The sequence below is a fragment of the Triticum aestivum genome, chromosome 7D, assembly GCF_018294505.1.
Source record: "Triticum aestivum cultivar Chinese Spring chromosome 7D, IWGSC CS RefSeq v2.1, whole genome shotgun sequence".
NCBI lineage: Eukaryota > Viridiplantae > Streptophyta > Magnoliopsida > Poales > Poaceae > Triticum > Triticum aestivum.
The window spans coordinates 480,002,304-480,018,401 of record NC_057814.1 but is presented as its reverse complement, the minus strand read 5'-3'; the positions used below and the strand labels follow the sequence as shown (position 1 = coordinate 480,018,401).

Here is a 16,098-nt window from a genome sequence, read left to right as displayed (position 1 = left end):
AAGGGGGGAGTCCTACTCCCACCGGGAGTAGGACTCCTCCTTTCCTTGTGGGAGTAGGAGAAGGGAAGGGGGAAGGAGAAAGAAGGAAGGGGGCGCCCCCTTCCCTAGTCCAATTCGGACTAGCCCATGGGGAGGGGTGCGGCCACCCTTTGGGGTCTTCCTCTCCTTTCCCGTATGGCCCATTAAGGCCCAATACGAATTCCCGTAACTCTCCGGTACTCCGAAAAATACCCGAATCACTCGGAACCTTTCCGAAGTCCGAATATAGTCGTCCAAATCGATCTTTACGTCTCAGCCATTTCGAGACTCCTCGTCATGTCCCCGATCTCATCCGGGACTCCGAACTCCTTCGGTACATCAAAACTCAATAAAACTGTCATCATAACGTTAAGCGTGCGGACCCTTCGGGTTCGAGAACTATGTAGACATGACCGAGACACCTCTCCGGTCAATAACCAATAGCGGGACCTGGATGCCCATATTGGCTCCCACATATTCTACGAAGATCTTTATCGGTCAGACCGCATAACAACATACGTTGTTCCCTTTGTCATCCGTATGTTACTTGCCCGAGATTCGATCGTCGGTATCTCGATACCTAGTTCAATCTCGTTACCGGCAAGTCTCTTTACTCGTTCCGTAATACATCATCCCGCAACTAACTCATTAGTCATAATGCTTGCAAGGCTTATAGTGATGTGAATAATAAACATTTATCATGATATAAGGAAATATATAATACTTTATTATTGCCTCTAGGGCATATTTCCTTCTAGGCGTGCTTAGCCTTGTCGTCGTATCCGACAGACGGGTCCAGTACACCACAAACCTTGGCAATGAGCTCCTGGACCGCCTCTGTAGCAACCCCGGGCGGGGCTTTTGCCTTCTTCTTGTCGAGCCGGGCGCTACGACGAGCGGGCGCGACCGGCACGCCCCCCTTGCCCCTATGGGTGGCCGGAGTAGACAGCAACGGGGCGGGCGGCTCCCCGGCGACGCTGGCGAGGAAAGACTCCAGGGGGTTCCCAATTGGAGGCACGTCCGCAGCATCTGCCGGGGCAACAATGACGGCGGGTTCAGGGCAAGCATCTGCCGACAGCGTGAGAGCTCCGACCGGGTCGGTGGCGTCCGCCCAGGCTCGACGACGACAGTGGGGGGGGAGGGGTCGCGGCGACGAGGATCTCTACCGGGCCACTCCCAGCTGCAATGACCGAGTGGACAGCGACCGGCTCAGGCCTGATCACGAGGGCGGCGGAGAGAAGCGCAGCGACAAGGAGCCCGACAGGGTCACCCCCAGCATCGCACATCGCGTGGCCAGCATCGACAGGCAGGGCCAGAGGCGAAGCATCATCGTTCGGTGGCGGACCAGGCTTCAACCCCCGGCGTGTCAAGGCTCCGCACGTCCGGGGACAGGGCGAGTCCCGCAAAGCAGGCCGACAGCGTAGGCAGGGCGGCCACTGCCGAACCCTCCTCCACCACGCCAACAGCCGCGCCAGCCAGCAAGGATGGGCTGGCCGGGCCGCCAGCGGTCGAACCGAGCTTGACGAAGGCACCCTCCATCCTTTCAGCAAGGCCGGCCAGCCGCCGACGCATGGCAGAGAATTCCGAGCGTAGCGGAGCGAGCGCGGTGTCGATAGCCGCCGACAGCTCGGACCGAAGTAGGCGGGCGTGGTCCACCAGCGGGAGGCGAGGCCCCGCAGTAGCGCCGCCGTCGGACAGAAGGTGCAGCTTTCCGCATGCCACCGGGTCGACCTCCATCGCCATGACAGGAGACGCAGCGCCCACGGGGGAGCCCACACGGCGACGTCCATGACGCGCCGAATCCACGTCGCGATGTCGAGGAGAGCGGGTGCGCTCCCTGCGCCCGTCCAAGGCCGAGTCGTTGGAGCGGGGCACCCGACCGCGTCTGTCCTGGCCGCCGCCGCCACGCCAGTCATCGTCGTAGTCGTCGTCGTAGTCGTGGTCGTCGTAGTCGTGATTGTCGTCCCGGCGCCGCGGCATCTGTCGGGGGTGGTCGTCCGAGCCCCGGTCTCGGTGACGCGGTGCAGTAGCCCGCGAGCTGCCTCCCACTTCAGGGAGGGCAAGGGTGGCTCCAAGAGGCAGCGGAACACCGTCGACGCACTCCAAGTGCCACTCCAGCGGCAGCCTGGGAGGGCTGAACGCCTCGGCGCGACCGTCAGAGGTGTAGCAGTCCAGGGGAGCATTGGAGTGGTCCTCCACCATGTCCAAGTGGACCAGCACCCGGAAGGTTGCGCCACACTTGCAACCGGACGGCCTCGCCACATTGGCGAACACCTTCAGGCCACCGGATGGACGGGTGGTGAATGTTAGCCAGATGACCTTGCGGATGAGGTTTGGGTCTGCAGTCCAGGCCCAAAGGTCGAGCGTCTTGGAGTTTGTCCGGAGCGCGGAGTGGTTGTCGAGGTGATCCAGGGAGCAGCGCCGGCCGATGATGCGCTCGGCGATGTACGGCGTCCACGCGTAGTCAGGGACATTCTCCAAGCACAGGTGCACTCGGTAGTTGAGGGCGGCCCCGAATGCGCGCTCCAGAGGACGCCACAGCCTGATGTGGACGATGGCGCCGGCAGCACGCACGCGATCCGCGGCAAGCGACGCGTCGCACTGGGCCTTGTGCTCGAACTTGACGAGGAACTCCACCGGGTGGTACGGGGTGATAGCCACGTCCTCATGGCTGAGCCAGAATTGCTTCCGGATGGCGCGGTCGACGTCCAGCGCGACGAGCCGCCGCGGCGCGTTGATGGCCCAGGCGATGGCCGTCGTCTGCTCCCACTCAAGCATGTCGCGGTCCATGTCGAATGACGACGGGATGAAGCACGAGTCCTCCTCGGGGCGGGCGTCCGGCGCCCCGATTCCGGCAGAAGCGCGAGCCATCTCAGCGCGGGGAGGGGGAGCGGACGGGGAGGCGACAACCTCAGCCCAGGAACGCGCACCCGAAGCGGCGGGTGAGCGGCGCAGTGGAGGGGCTGCAGGCGGGGAGGCCGGACGCTGCTTTGACGCACGCCGCAGGGGGTAGCAGCGCTTGATGTGGCCCGAGAGGTTGCAGGAGAGGCAGCGCACAGGGTCGAGACAGGCAGACGAGCCGTGGTGTTTGGGGGCGAGACAGCGAGAGCAGCGCCCCTCCGTGCGCTTTTTGAAGCGGATGAAATTGGCTCGGCGTTGCTCGTCGAGGCCGCCCGGCGCGGGATGGGACGGGACGGCAGACGCCCGGCTTGAAGGCACGTCCCGTCGAGGGCGGCGCTGCCGCTGCACGAAAGTCCAGCCCTCCTCCTCCCGAGGAGCGGACGGGACAGGCCGCGGCGCAAGGACGCCTCCTGACGCCGCATTGACGAGCCGGGATGGGCGAGGGGGATGGTGATGATGGAGCGGAGGCGGGTGGCCGCATTGAAGGCGTCCGGCGCGGCCGCGGAGACTTGAATGCGCGCAGAGGAGGGGGAAGCCCCAACAAAGCCTGGGGGGACGGAGTGGCCGAGCCTGGAACGAACTCGCCCTCCTCATCAATGCCAGCAGGCAAGGGGGCCGAATCCAGGACAAAATCGCCAGATCCGCCCGACGAGCGCGTCGCACGCGCAGGGGAGACGGACGCCGGCGTGCACCCCAGGGCGGGTGCAGCAGCAGGGTGGGAGCAGGGGATCGGAGGAGGCGCCGCACCCAGATCCGGCATAGAGGCCAGCGCAGAAGACCGAAGCAGCAGCTTCTGCGCCTCAGAGAAGAACCAGGGGGCCCCCGGGGCCAGGCGCACCGGCCGGAAGGAGGGAGGGGGCAGCAGACTAGGGGGGCGACCGCCGGCGGGGCGGGGCGGCCGGGTGCCGCGTGCGGGGACGAGAGCCCGGGGAGCTCCAACGGATACATTCTATATGGTATTATTTTTTCAGTTGGTTGTTGTTTTGTTTTTCCAGTTTATCTATGAGTTTGGGTCGTGAGTGTTTGTTGGTGTGCCGCTACAGCTACTACAACACAAGTGCCTTTTTCCTTCGAATTTTCACCGCTCTTCTTGACTCGTTCCATGCCTAACAAAGTTGACTCGTTGTTTGCACACGGACATGTCACCGTGTATCCTCGACGCCGATGCACCGCAGCTCACGTCAAAAGAGACCCGTCCGGAAGCGCGGTACGCAAGCAATCCGGTGGGTGCTTCTGTAGACCCGAAACCCCACATGCTCGGGAGGGACCCCGTCAGGGCGCGGCGTGGCTATGGGCTGCCTTGGGTCGACGTGATCGCCCCTAGGGCCTCGAGGTTCACCGCCCTCCAAACGAAGAACGAGAAGAAGAAGAACAAAGGGAGAAGGTAAAAGATAAAGGTACAAGTGGTAGATGATTGTTCGATTGTGTGTTGTTCAATCGGCCATCACCTCTCATCTATTTATGAGGCGGCTGGACTTCCCGTACAAGAAAAAGGAGTCCAAATCCCATCCAAATATTTACAAAGTTAACCGAACTCGGATTTAGGTAAATCTAAGACATCAGTTCGGTTTTTGGGTCTCACAGGCCACAAATGACCTCGGATGAAGATGCACCCAAAAGCAAATTTAGCCATTTCGATGAGACGAACAACTTTGATGTTGAACGTTTTTCGATTCAAGGCCATCTTGAAGGCCGAATAGATCGCATAGAATAGACAATTACTGGCGCTACCCATCAGACATATGGCATATGAGTGTCTTATGGGGCGCGCTACTTTTTTGTTCATGACAGGGCCGCATTCTGGTGGCTCAAACTTTTGCATATGATCTCGGATTGAGATGATTTTATATTAAAATCATCTGTTTCGACGAGACGAAGAACTTTTATGTTGAAACTTTCTTCATAGGGGGCCACCTTAATAATGTTTCATACCATTTTATAACCTGATGGCAACACAAGCACCTCTTGAAGCTGACATATTTTTTGTGTTCGGATTCTGTATTGGACCATCTTTATATCAATTTTGATCTTCTCGAAAGGTTCTTCCAATGGTGGCTTACATCCATAATTTTGACTTGATCTTGATATAACTTCAAGCAACTCTTTATGATCGTGCCACTTTCGAGCGTCAACACATAACCCCCTGTTTTTTGGCAAAACTTCTGTGCCGAAAAATAACCTGCACAGAGTTTTTTCTAAGAACGATTGATATGTCTCCAATGTATCTATAATTTTTGATTGTGCCATGCTATTATATTATCTGTTTTGGATGTTTTATATGCATTAATATGCTATTTTATATTATTTTTTGGACTAACCTATTAACCTACAGCCCAGTGCCAGTTTCTGTTTTTTCCTTGTTTTTGAGTTTCGCACAAAAGGAATACCAAATGGAGTCCAAACGGAATAAAACTTTCGTGATGATTTTTCTTGGACCAGAAGACACCCCAGAGACTTGGAGATCAAGTCGGAAGAGCCATGAGGCGGCCACAAGGGGGGAGGGCCCGCCCAGGGGGTAGGGCGTGCCCCCTGCCTTGTGGGCCCCTCGTGAGTTCCCTGACCTAATTCTTGGGCCTATATATTCACAAATATTCCCAAACCACCAGAAGTATCCACGAAAACACTTTTCCACCACCGCAACCTTCTGTTCCCGTGAGATCCCATCTTGGGGCCTTTTTCGGCATCCTGCCAGAGGGGGATTCGATAACGGAGGGCTTCTACATCAAGTCTATTGCCCTTTCGATGAAGCATGAGTAGTTTACCATAGACCTACGGGTCCATAGCTAGTAGCTAGATGGCTTCTTCTCTCTCTTTGATTCTCAATATCATGTTCTCCTCGATGTTTTTGGAGATCTATCCGATGTAATCTTCTTTTGCGGTGTGTTTATCGAGATCCCATGAATTGTGGATTTATGATGAGCTTATCTATGAATATTATTTGAATCTTCTCTGAATTCTTGTATGCATGATTTGGCATCTGTGTAATTCTCTTCGAACTATCGGTTTGGTTTGGCCAACTAGATTGGTTTTTCTTGCAATGGGAGAAGTGCTTAGCTTTGGGTTCAATCTTGCGGTGTCCTAGTTGAACCCAAAGCTAGGATCGAGCAAGAAAAACCAATCTAGTTGGCCAAACCAAATCGATAGTTCGAAGAGACTTCCAAAGATATCAAATCATGCATATAAGAATTTAGAGAAGATTCAAATAATATTCATAGATAAGCTGATCATAAATCCACAATTCATCGCATCTCGGCAAACACACCGCAAAAGAGTATTACATCGGATCTCCAAGAACATCGAGGAGAACATGGTATTGAGAACCAAAGAGAGAGAAGAAGCCATCCAGATACTAGCTATGGACCCGTAGGTCTGAGGTAAAATACTCACGCTTCACCGGAGAGGCAATGGTGTTGATGTAGAAGCCCTCCGTGATCGACTCCCCCTCCGACAGGACGCCGGAAAAGGCCCCTAGATGGGATCTCACGGGTACAGAAGGTTGCGGCAGTGGAAAAGTGTTTTCGTGGCTCTCCTGGTAGGTTTTGGAATATTTGAGAATATATAGGCGGGAGAAATAGGTCAGTGGAGTCATGAGGGGCCCACAAGGGTGGGGGCACGCCCTACCCCCTGGGCGCGCCCTCCGACCTTGTGGCTTCCTCGTGGCTTCCCTGACTTGCACTCCAAGTCCTCTGGATGTCTTCCGGTCCAAGAAAAATCATCGCGAAAGTTTCATTTCGTTTGGACTCTGTTTGGTATTCCTTTTCCGCGAAACTCTAAAACAAGGAAAAAACATAAACTGGCACTGGGCTCTAGGTTAATAGGTTAGTCCCAAAAATAATATAAAATAGCATATTAATGCATATAAAACATCCAAAATAGATAATATAATCGCATGGAACAATCAAAAATTATAGATACGTTGGAGACGTATCAAGCATCCCCAAGTTTAATTCCTGCTCGTCCTCGAGTAGGTAAATGATAAAAACAGAATTTTTGATGTGGAATGCTACCTAAAGTATTTATCCATGTAATTTTCTTCATTGTGGCATGAATGTTCAGATCTGTATGATTCAAAACAAAAGTTTAATATTGACATATAATACTTCAAGCATACTAACAAGGCAATTATGTCTTCTCAAAATAACATGGCCAAAGAAAGCTTATCCCTACAAAATCATATAGTCTGGCTATGCTCCACCGTCATCACACAAAATATTCAAATCATGCACAACCCCGATGACAAGCCAAGAAATTGTTTCATACTTTTGATGTTCTCAAACTTTTTCAACTTTCACACAATACATGAGCGTGAACCATGGACATAGCACTATAGGTGGAATAGACGGTGGTTGTGGAGAAGACAAAAAGAAGGAGAAAGTCTCACATCAACTAGGCGTATCAACGGGCTATGGAGATTCCCATTAATAGATATCAATGTGAGTGAGTAGGGATTTCCATGCAACGGATGCACTAGAGCTATAAGTTTATGAAAGCTCAAAAAGAAACTAAGTGGGTGTGCATCCAACTTGCTTGCTCACGAAGACCTAGGGCAATTTGAGGAAGCCCATCATTGGAATATACAAGCCAAGTTATATAATGAAAAATTCCCAGTAGTATATGAAGGTGACAATATAGGAGACTCTCTATCATGAAGATCGTGGTGCTACTTTGAAGCACAAGTGTGGTAAAAGGATAGTAGCATTGCCCCTTCTCTCTTTTCTCTCATTTTTTGGCCTCTTTTTTTTATTTCGTTCGGAGTCTCATCTCGACTTGTGGGGGAATCATAGTCTCCATCATCCTTTCCTCACATGGGACAATGCTCTAATAATGAAGATGATCACACTTTTATTTACTTACAACTCAAGAATTACAACTCGATACTTAGAACAAAATATGACTCTATGTGGATGCCTCTGGCAGTGTACCGGGATGTGCAATGAATCAAGAGTGACATGTATGAAAGAATTATGAACGGTGGCTTTGCCACAAATACAATGTCAACTACATGATCATGCATAGCAATATGACAATGATGGAGCGTGTCATAATAAATGGAACGGTGGAAAGTTGCATGGCAATATATCTTGGAATGGCCATGGAAATGCCATAATAGGTAGGTATGGTGGCTGTTTTGAGGAGGGTATATGGTGGGTGTATGGTACCAGCGAAGGTTGCGCGGTACAAGAGAGGCTAGCAATGGTGGAAGGGTGAGAGTGTGTATAATCCGTGGACTCAACATTAGTCATAAAGAACTCATATACTTATTGGAAAAATCTATTAGTTATCGAAACAAAGTACCATCGCTCGTCCCCGACCGCCACTCATAAGGAAGACAATCAATAAATAAAGCATGCTCGACTTCATCACATAATGGTTCACCATACGTGCATGCTACGGGAATCACAAATTTTAACACAAGTATTTCTCGAATTCACAACTACTGATTAGCATGACTCTAATATCACCATCTTTATATCTCAAAACAATCATAAGGAATCAAACTTCTCGTAATATTCAATGCACTTTATATGAAAGTTTTTATTATATCCCTCTTGGATGCCTATCATATTAGGACTAAATTTATAACCAAAGCAAATTACCATGTTGTTTAGAGACTCTCAAAATAATATAAGTGAAGCACGAGAGTTCATCAGTTTCTGTAAAATAAAACCACCGCCCTGCTCTAAAAGATATAAGTGAAGCACTACAACAATATTGTCTAGCTCAAAAGATATAAGTGAAGCACAACGAGTATACTAATAAATCACGATTCAAGCGTGTCTCTCTCAAAAGGTGTGTACATCAAGGATGATTGTGGAAAACTAAAAAGCAAAGACTAAAATCATACAAGACGCTCCAAGCAAAACACATATCATGTGGTGAATAAAAATATAGCCTCAAGTAAAGTTACCGATAGACGAAGACGAAAGAGGGGATGCCTTCCGGGGCATCCCCAAGCTTAGTCTCTTGGTATCATTGAATATTACCTTGGGGTGCCTTGGGCATCCCCAAGCTTAGGCTCTTGCCACTCCTTATTCCATAGTCCATCAAATCCTTACCCAAAACTTGAAAACTTCACAACACAAAACTCAACAGAAAATCTCGTAAGCTCCGTTAGTATAAGAAAATAAATCACCACTTTTGGTACTATTGTGAACTCATTCTTTATTTATATTGGTGTAATATCTACCGTATTCCAAATTTTCCATGGTTCATACCCCCCGATACTAGCCATAGATTCATCAAAATAAGCAAACAACACAAAGAAAACAGAATCTATCAAAAACAGTATAGTGTGTAGTAATCTGGATATTTCTAATACTTCTATAACTCCAAAAATTCTGAAAAATTAGGACGGCCTAAGAAATATCTTTGTTGATCTTCTGCAAAAAGAATCAATATTTTATCACGCTCCTGTTAAAAATGAGAATTGTTTTCCTAAGCACAAAAGTTTCTGTTTTTCAGCAAGATTAAATCAACTATCACCGTAAGCTATCCCAAAGGTCTTACTTGCCACAAACAATAATTAAAACACAAAACCACATCTAACCAGAGGCTACATAGAAATATTATTGCAAAACAGAACCTAAAATGCAAAAACAAAAACAAAATTGGGTTGCCTCCCAACAAGCGCTATTGTTTAACGCCCTTAGCTAGGAATAAAACACGAATAGATCTAGGTATTGTTATCTTTGGCATGCAATCCATAAGTGGCTCTCATAACAAATTCATAAGGAAATTTAGTTTTCTTTCTTGGAAAGTGTTCCATGCCTTTCCTTAACTGAAATTGAAACCTTATGTTTCCTTCTTTCATATCAATAATTGCACCAATCGTTCTAAGGAAAGGTCTACCAAGAATAATATGACATGTAGTATTGCAATCTATATCAAGAACAATGAAATCTACGGGCACATAATTCCTATTTGCAACTGTAAGAAGATCATTAATCCATCCCATAGGTTTCTTAATAGTGGAATCCGCAAGATGCAAATTTAAAGAACAATCATCAAATTCACGGAAACCTAACACATCACATAAAGTTTTTGGATCGTGGAAACACTAGCACCCAAATCACACAAAGCCTGGCACTCATAGTCTTTAATCTTAATCTTAATATTTGGTTCGCACTCATCATAAAGTTTTCTAGGGATAGAAACTTCCAATTCAAGCTTTTCTTCAAAAGATTGCATCATGGCATCAACAATATGTTTAGTAAAAGCTTTATTTTGATTATAAGCATGAGGAGAATTCAACATGGATTGCAACAAGGAAATACAATCTATTAAAGAACAATTATCATAATTAAATTCCTTGAAATCCAAAAGAGTGGGTTCATTGCTACTTAAAGTTTTGACCTCTCCAATCCCACTTTTATCAATTTTTGCATCAAGATCTAAAAACTCTGAATCATTGGGACGCCTTCTAACTAAAGTTGTCTCATCTCCAGTCCCATCTTTATCAAGATTTATATTGGAAAACAAAGATTCAATAGGAGTCACATCAATCACTTTAAGATCTTCATCATTATTCAAAGCCTCCGGTTTAGTGGCCATTTTGTTTACTAAGGTAGCTTGTTTATCAGAAATTTGGCCTACTAAATTTTCAAGATGCGCAAACTGAGATTTCAAACCATAAAATTCCTTAGACATATCATCAAGCTCCTTATTCATGTATTCAATAAAACTTTTCTGCTCCTTGAGCTCGTTTCTAAAGAAATTGTTATGCTCAAATTGCAAATACATGAAGCTTCTAACATTATTTTCAACTTCATCTAACCTCCTAAGGTGAGGGTCAACGTTTTTTGTGGAGTCATAGTGACAAAGCAAGCAATCCAACACACGAGCACACAAAAAGCAAGTGGAGAAAAAAATTGGAAGTGGGGCGAAGAAAAGGCAAAACTTTTCAAAAATCATTTTAGAAGTGGGGGAGAGGAAAATGAGAGGCGAATGGAAAATAATGTAATGCGAGAGATGAGAGTTTATGATGGGTACTTGGTATGTCTTGGCCTGGCTTAGATCTCCCCGGCAACGGCACCAAAAATTCTTCCTGCTACTTCTTGAGCTTGCATTGGTTTTTCCCTTGAAGAGGAAAGGGTGATGCAGCAAAGTAGAGTAAGTATTTCCCTCAGCCTTTGAGAACCAAGGTATCAATCCAGTAGGAGACAACACACAAGTCACCGAATACCTGCAAACAAACACCAACTTGAACCCAACACGATAAAGGGGTTGTCAATCCCTTCACGGTTATTTGCAAAGTGAGATCCGATAGAGATGGATAAACGGTAAAGTAATATTTTTGGTACTTTTGGTTTATGGAACGGAAAGTAAAAAAAGCAAAGGAAGTAAACCGGAAACTAAAATTATAGATCGGAAACTTATATGATGGAAAATAGACTCGGGGGCCATAGGTTTCACTAGAGGCTTCTCTCAAGATAGAAATTATTACGGTGGGTGAACAAATTACTGCCGAGCAATTGATAGAAAAGCGCAAAGTTATGACGATATCTAAGGCAACGATCATGAATATAGGCATCACGTCCGTATCAAGTAGACGGACTCCTGCCTGCATCTACTACTATTACTCCACACATCGACCGACTCCTGCCTGCATCTAGAGTATTAAGTTCATAAGAACAGAGTAACGCATTAAGTAAGATGACATGATGTAGCGGGATAAACTCAAGCAATATGATGAAAACCCCATCTTGTTATCCTTGATGGCAACAATACAATACGTGTCAGTTCCCCTTCTGTTACTAGGATCGAGCACCGCAAGATTGAACCCAAAGCTAGGCATTTCTCCCATTGCAAGAAAAACCAATCTAGTTGGACAAACCAAATCGATAGTTCGAAGAGACTTCCAAAGATATCAAATCATGCATATAAGAATTCAGAGAAGATTCAAATAATATTCATAGATAAGCTGATCATAAATCCACAATTCATCGAATCTCGGCAAACACACCGCAAAAGAGTATGACATTGGATAGATCTCCAAGAACATCGAGGAGAACATGGTATTGAGAACCAAAGAGAGAGAAGAAGCCATCTAGCTACTAGCTATGGACCCGTAGGTCTGAGGTAAACTACTCACGCTTCATCGGAGGGGCAATGGTGTTGATGTAGAAGCCCTCTATGATCGAATATCCCTCCGGCGGGACGCCGAAAAAGGCCCCTAGATGGGATCTCACGGTTACAGAAGATTGTGGCGGTGGAAAAGTGTTTTCGTGGCTCTCCTGGTAGCTTTTGGAATATTTGAGAATATATAGGCGGAAGAAATAGGTCGGTGGAGTCAGGAGGGGCCCACAAGGGTGGGGGCGCGCCCTACCCCGTGGGCGCACCCTCCGACCTTGTGGCTGCCTCGTGGCTTCCCTAACTTGCACTCCAAGTCCTCTGGATGTCTTCTGGTCCAAGAACAATCATTGCGAAAGTTTCATTCCGTTTGGACTCCTTTTGTTATTCCTTTTCCACGAAACTCTAAAACAAGGAAAAAACAGAAACTAGCACGGGGCTCTAGGTTAATAGGTTATCCCAAAAATAATATAAAATAGCATATTAATGCATATATAACATCCAAAACAGATAATATAATAGCATGGAACAATAAAAAAATTATAGATACGTTGGAGACGTATTAGCCGGCAGGCTAGGTATAGTAGTAGCGCTGGTCTACCGTCAACGCTACTGCTATTGGTATTAGCAGTAGCGCTCTTCCTGGCCCTGCACTACTGCTATGTGTGCCTTATCCCCAAATTTTCCTCCCCCGCGCCCGACCATCTTCTTCCTCCCCTCACTCCCCGTTGCCTCACTCTGCCTCCTCCGCCGCCGCATTGCCATCGCCATCGCATTGCTGCCGCCGTCCTCCCTCCTCCTTCCTCGGTATGCCCTCCTCCCTCCTCCCCCTCCTCCTCCCACCGCACCCTCCTTCCTCCTCCTCTGGCCGCCCCCTCCCCCTCCTCCTCTCTCCTCCCTCCTCCCACCCCTCCTCCTCCCACCTCCCACCGCCCTCCTCCCTCCTCCTCTCTCTCCTCCCTCCTCCCACCCCTCACTCCTCCCCTCCTCCTCTCTCCTCCCTCCTCCGATCCTCCTCCCCCAACCCCCTGCTCTCTCCTCCCTCCCTCATCTCTCCTCACTCTGTTCTTGCATAGAGTAGATTTTTTTAGTAAATTAGTAAAAATTCAAACTAGCTAGGTTAACTAGGTTGGCTAGCTAGGTTAATTAGTATAATTAGGTTAATTATCTAGGTTAACTAACTAGGTTATTTATAGTAAGTGCTTAATAGAACTAGTTTATTTATATCAAGTGTTTAATAGAACTAGTTTATTTATAGTAAGTGCTTAATAGAATTAGTTTATTTACAGTAAGTGGTTAATATATTTTGTTTACATTTTGCTTATGCAAAAATCAAGTTTTTGCCCCTGCCTCATCCCCGTAGTCGTCCCCATCGTCGACCCCTTAAGACCTCTAGGTGAGAATAGCCAAATGATAATTTGTTGTAAATTTCTATGATGAAAATGCTAGTACTATATAGTTGTCATGTCATTGATGTCGATTATGATGCATTCTGAATATAGAGGATGTCTTGGTTTTCTTGTTTGCAATGTGCCTCCGAGTGGCCTATGTTTTGCCGGAATGTTGATTCGTTTCCGTCTCGGCAAATTTCAGGCGCTCGATATGTCCTGGCTTTAGCAAAGGTCATGCCGATTTTTTTCATGAATTTTAGCATGACTTGTGCTACAATGTAGGGCATATCGAGTGCTCGTGATTTGCCAGAACGGGAATTCAATGATATTTTGGCAAAACATAAGGCATTTTTTCTATGTCATTGCTCGATATACGTGAGATGAGAGTTTAGGAAGTAAGACTCAACAGACATAAAGTCAACCCATTGCATATTGAGTAATAGTGATCTGTGTGTTGAGTTTCCTGGTAGTTGCCTTCGATCGATTTTTAATTAATGTTTCAACTATGAACATAGGAAATGTCTGACGACGAAAAGGATTTCGGTATGTGTGAATACTGCGAAGACGAGTGCGGTCTATGCGACATGCCTCACCTAGTTGGTGGTAGGCTTTAGTATCATGCTGGATGAGAACTTCGAAATGGATACAGTAAATCACAACGATAAGTCTTTTTTCGTAATTAAGCATGACTTCTGCTTATTTTGCTTCAACTTATAATTTTAATTTTTTACTATTCTACTAGTGTATCCCCTGCCATGCAAGAATTTATGCCTTGGATAAGATTGGTTTCAGTAGTATGGAAAGTATGGAGGTAAAGAGAGCTCACTTGAGGACCGAGCATGGTTATACTTTTGCCATAAAATTATACAATGCAGACACCTACACCTACTTTGAATGCAAAAATTGGAGAGCACTATGCAAGGCTTATGAATTTGAGCCTGATGTGCTTATCACCTTTCATATTCGTCCGGAATATGAAATTGAAGGTAATATCGACATCTGGGTCGATGTGCAGACGCCTCCAGTTCTACCATTATGTGAGTTTGTCAACCATATTTATGTCTTGGATATTGTTTATTTAAAAATAGTTGACAACTAATTTCTATTGACAGCTTATTTCCATTCAAGCAAACATGTCTGGCGCTTGGTAGATAGCACCTACTACTGTCACGGGGCTGAACTAAACTGCGAGGAGATAAGTCATTATGTTTCATGGCTTGAGGATCTTGATACCGTCAAGACAGGTTATTTTCCTGGACTTTGAAATATTAGTACTCAAAACGTGCGACCACTAGTGTGCGTATTGAACTACAGTCACATCTATTTAGGGAAATGGTAAGATTTTTACTATTTAACCTCAGTGCATCTTTTGCATACATTATTTTTTAAGCTAAACTTCATTGCTAAGTATGTTACTACGATGTTCTTCAACAAGGACTCCCGATGAATGTTGTGCCGCATTGGATCGAGCCTAAAGGTCGCATGACAATGGTTAGTTTACGGGCAAGACATCCTACATTGCACACGATTGAATTCAAGATTTCTCGAAGTGAGCAAGTCTTAATAGTTGAAGACTCGAGCAAAATTGTGAAGGATCGCAGAGAAGTACTAGGGGACAGCAATCAGAATCGCAACCCACAATTAGGAGACAGGTTCATCTGCATTCTCCAATATGATGAAGCGGGAGTGCTACACATGTTCTATGCTATTTTATCCGAGAGGGAGCAGCAGGAGTGATTAGCTAGCTAGAATGAGTTTGAAGATGATGATGTGCTACACTATGACTATGATGATTAAATAGCTAGTGTTGGTGGTAATGACTATGATGATTACTTGTAGCTAGTGTTGGTGGTGATGATATGATGCAAGAGTTTTATATTAATATGGTGATGATGTTGATCATGATTATCATGATGATTTGTTATAATGATCATGATTAGTTATTATATCATTGGTGGATGGAACATGGATTAGATTCATGTGGATGGATCAAAAGTGACCAAAAGTTGAATTAGTAGGATCGTCGTCCTAATTCAACTTTTGATTCATCCAAATGAATCTAACCCATGTTTCTTCCTCAAATGATATATTAAGTCATCATGGACATAACCATATAACAACTTCTTAATTGGTATTGTATCAAAATTTGTATAACGGCGTATAAATACACTAAAAAAATTAAAAACAGAATAGTAGTAGCGCTGGGCAGGAAAAACGCTACAAACAGTTAGATTAGCAGTAGCACTTGTATGGGGAGCGCTACTGCTAAGTAGCTATAATAGTAGCGCGGGAGGGAACGCGCTACTGCTAAGTGTTAGCTGTAGTGCCGTATTAGTAGCATGGTACCCCATGCTACGGGTAGCCCTCTCAGACCCGTGCTACTGCTAGGCTTTTCCCTAGTAGTGTCATATTGCTTGAGTTAATTCCTCTACATCATGTCATCTTACTTAATGCGTTACTCCATTCTTTATGAACTTAATACTCTAGATGCATGCTGGATAGCGGTCGATGTGTGGAGTAATAGTAGTAGATGCAGAATCGTTTTGGTCTACTTGACACGGACGAGATGCCAATATTCATGATCATTGCCTTAGATATCATCATGACTTTGCGCTTTTCTATCAATTGCTCGCCATTAATCCCACCATATGATTTGCTATCTTGAGAGAAGCCTCTAGTGAAACCTATGGCCCTCGGGTCTATTTTCCATCATATAAGT

The 16,098-nt window shown here is 46.3% G+C and overlaps 1 pseudogene; it reads right to left on the bottom strand.

Moving 5' to 3' along the window:
• Positions 1 to 1,344: 1,344 nt before the first annotated feature.
• On the bottom strand, positions 1,345 to 2,889 carry LOC123171181 (uncharacterized; annotated as a pseudogene).
• Positions 2,890 to 16,098: the final 13,209 nt, after the last annotated feature.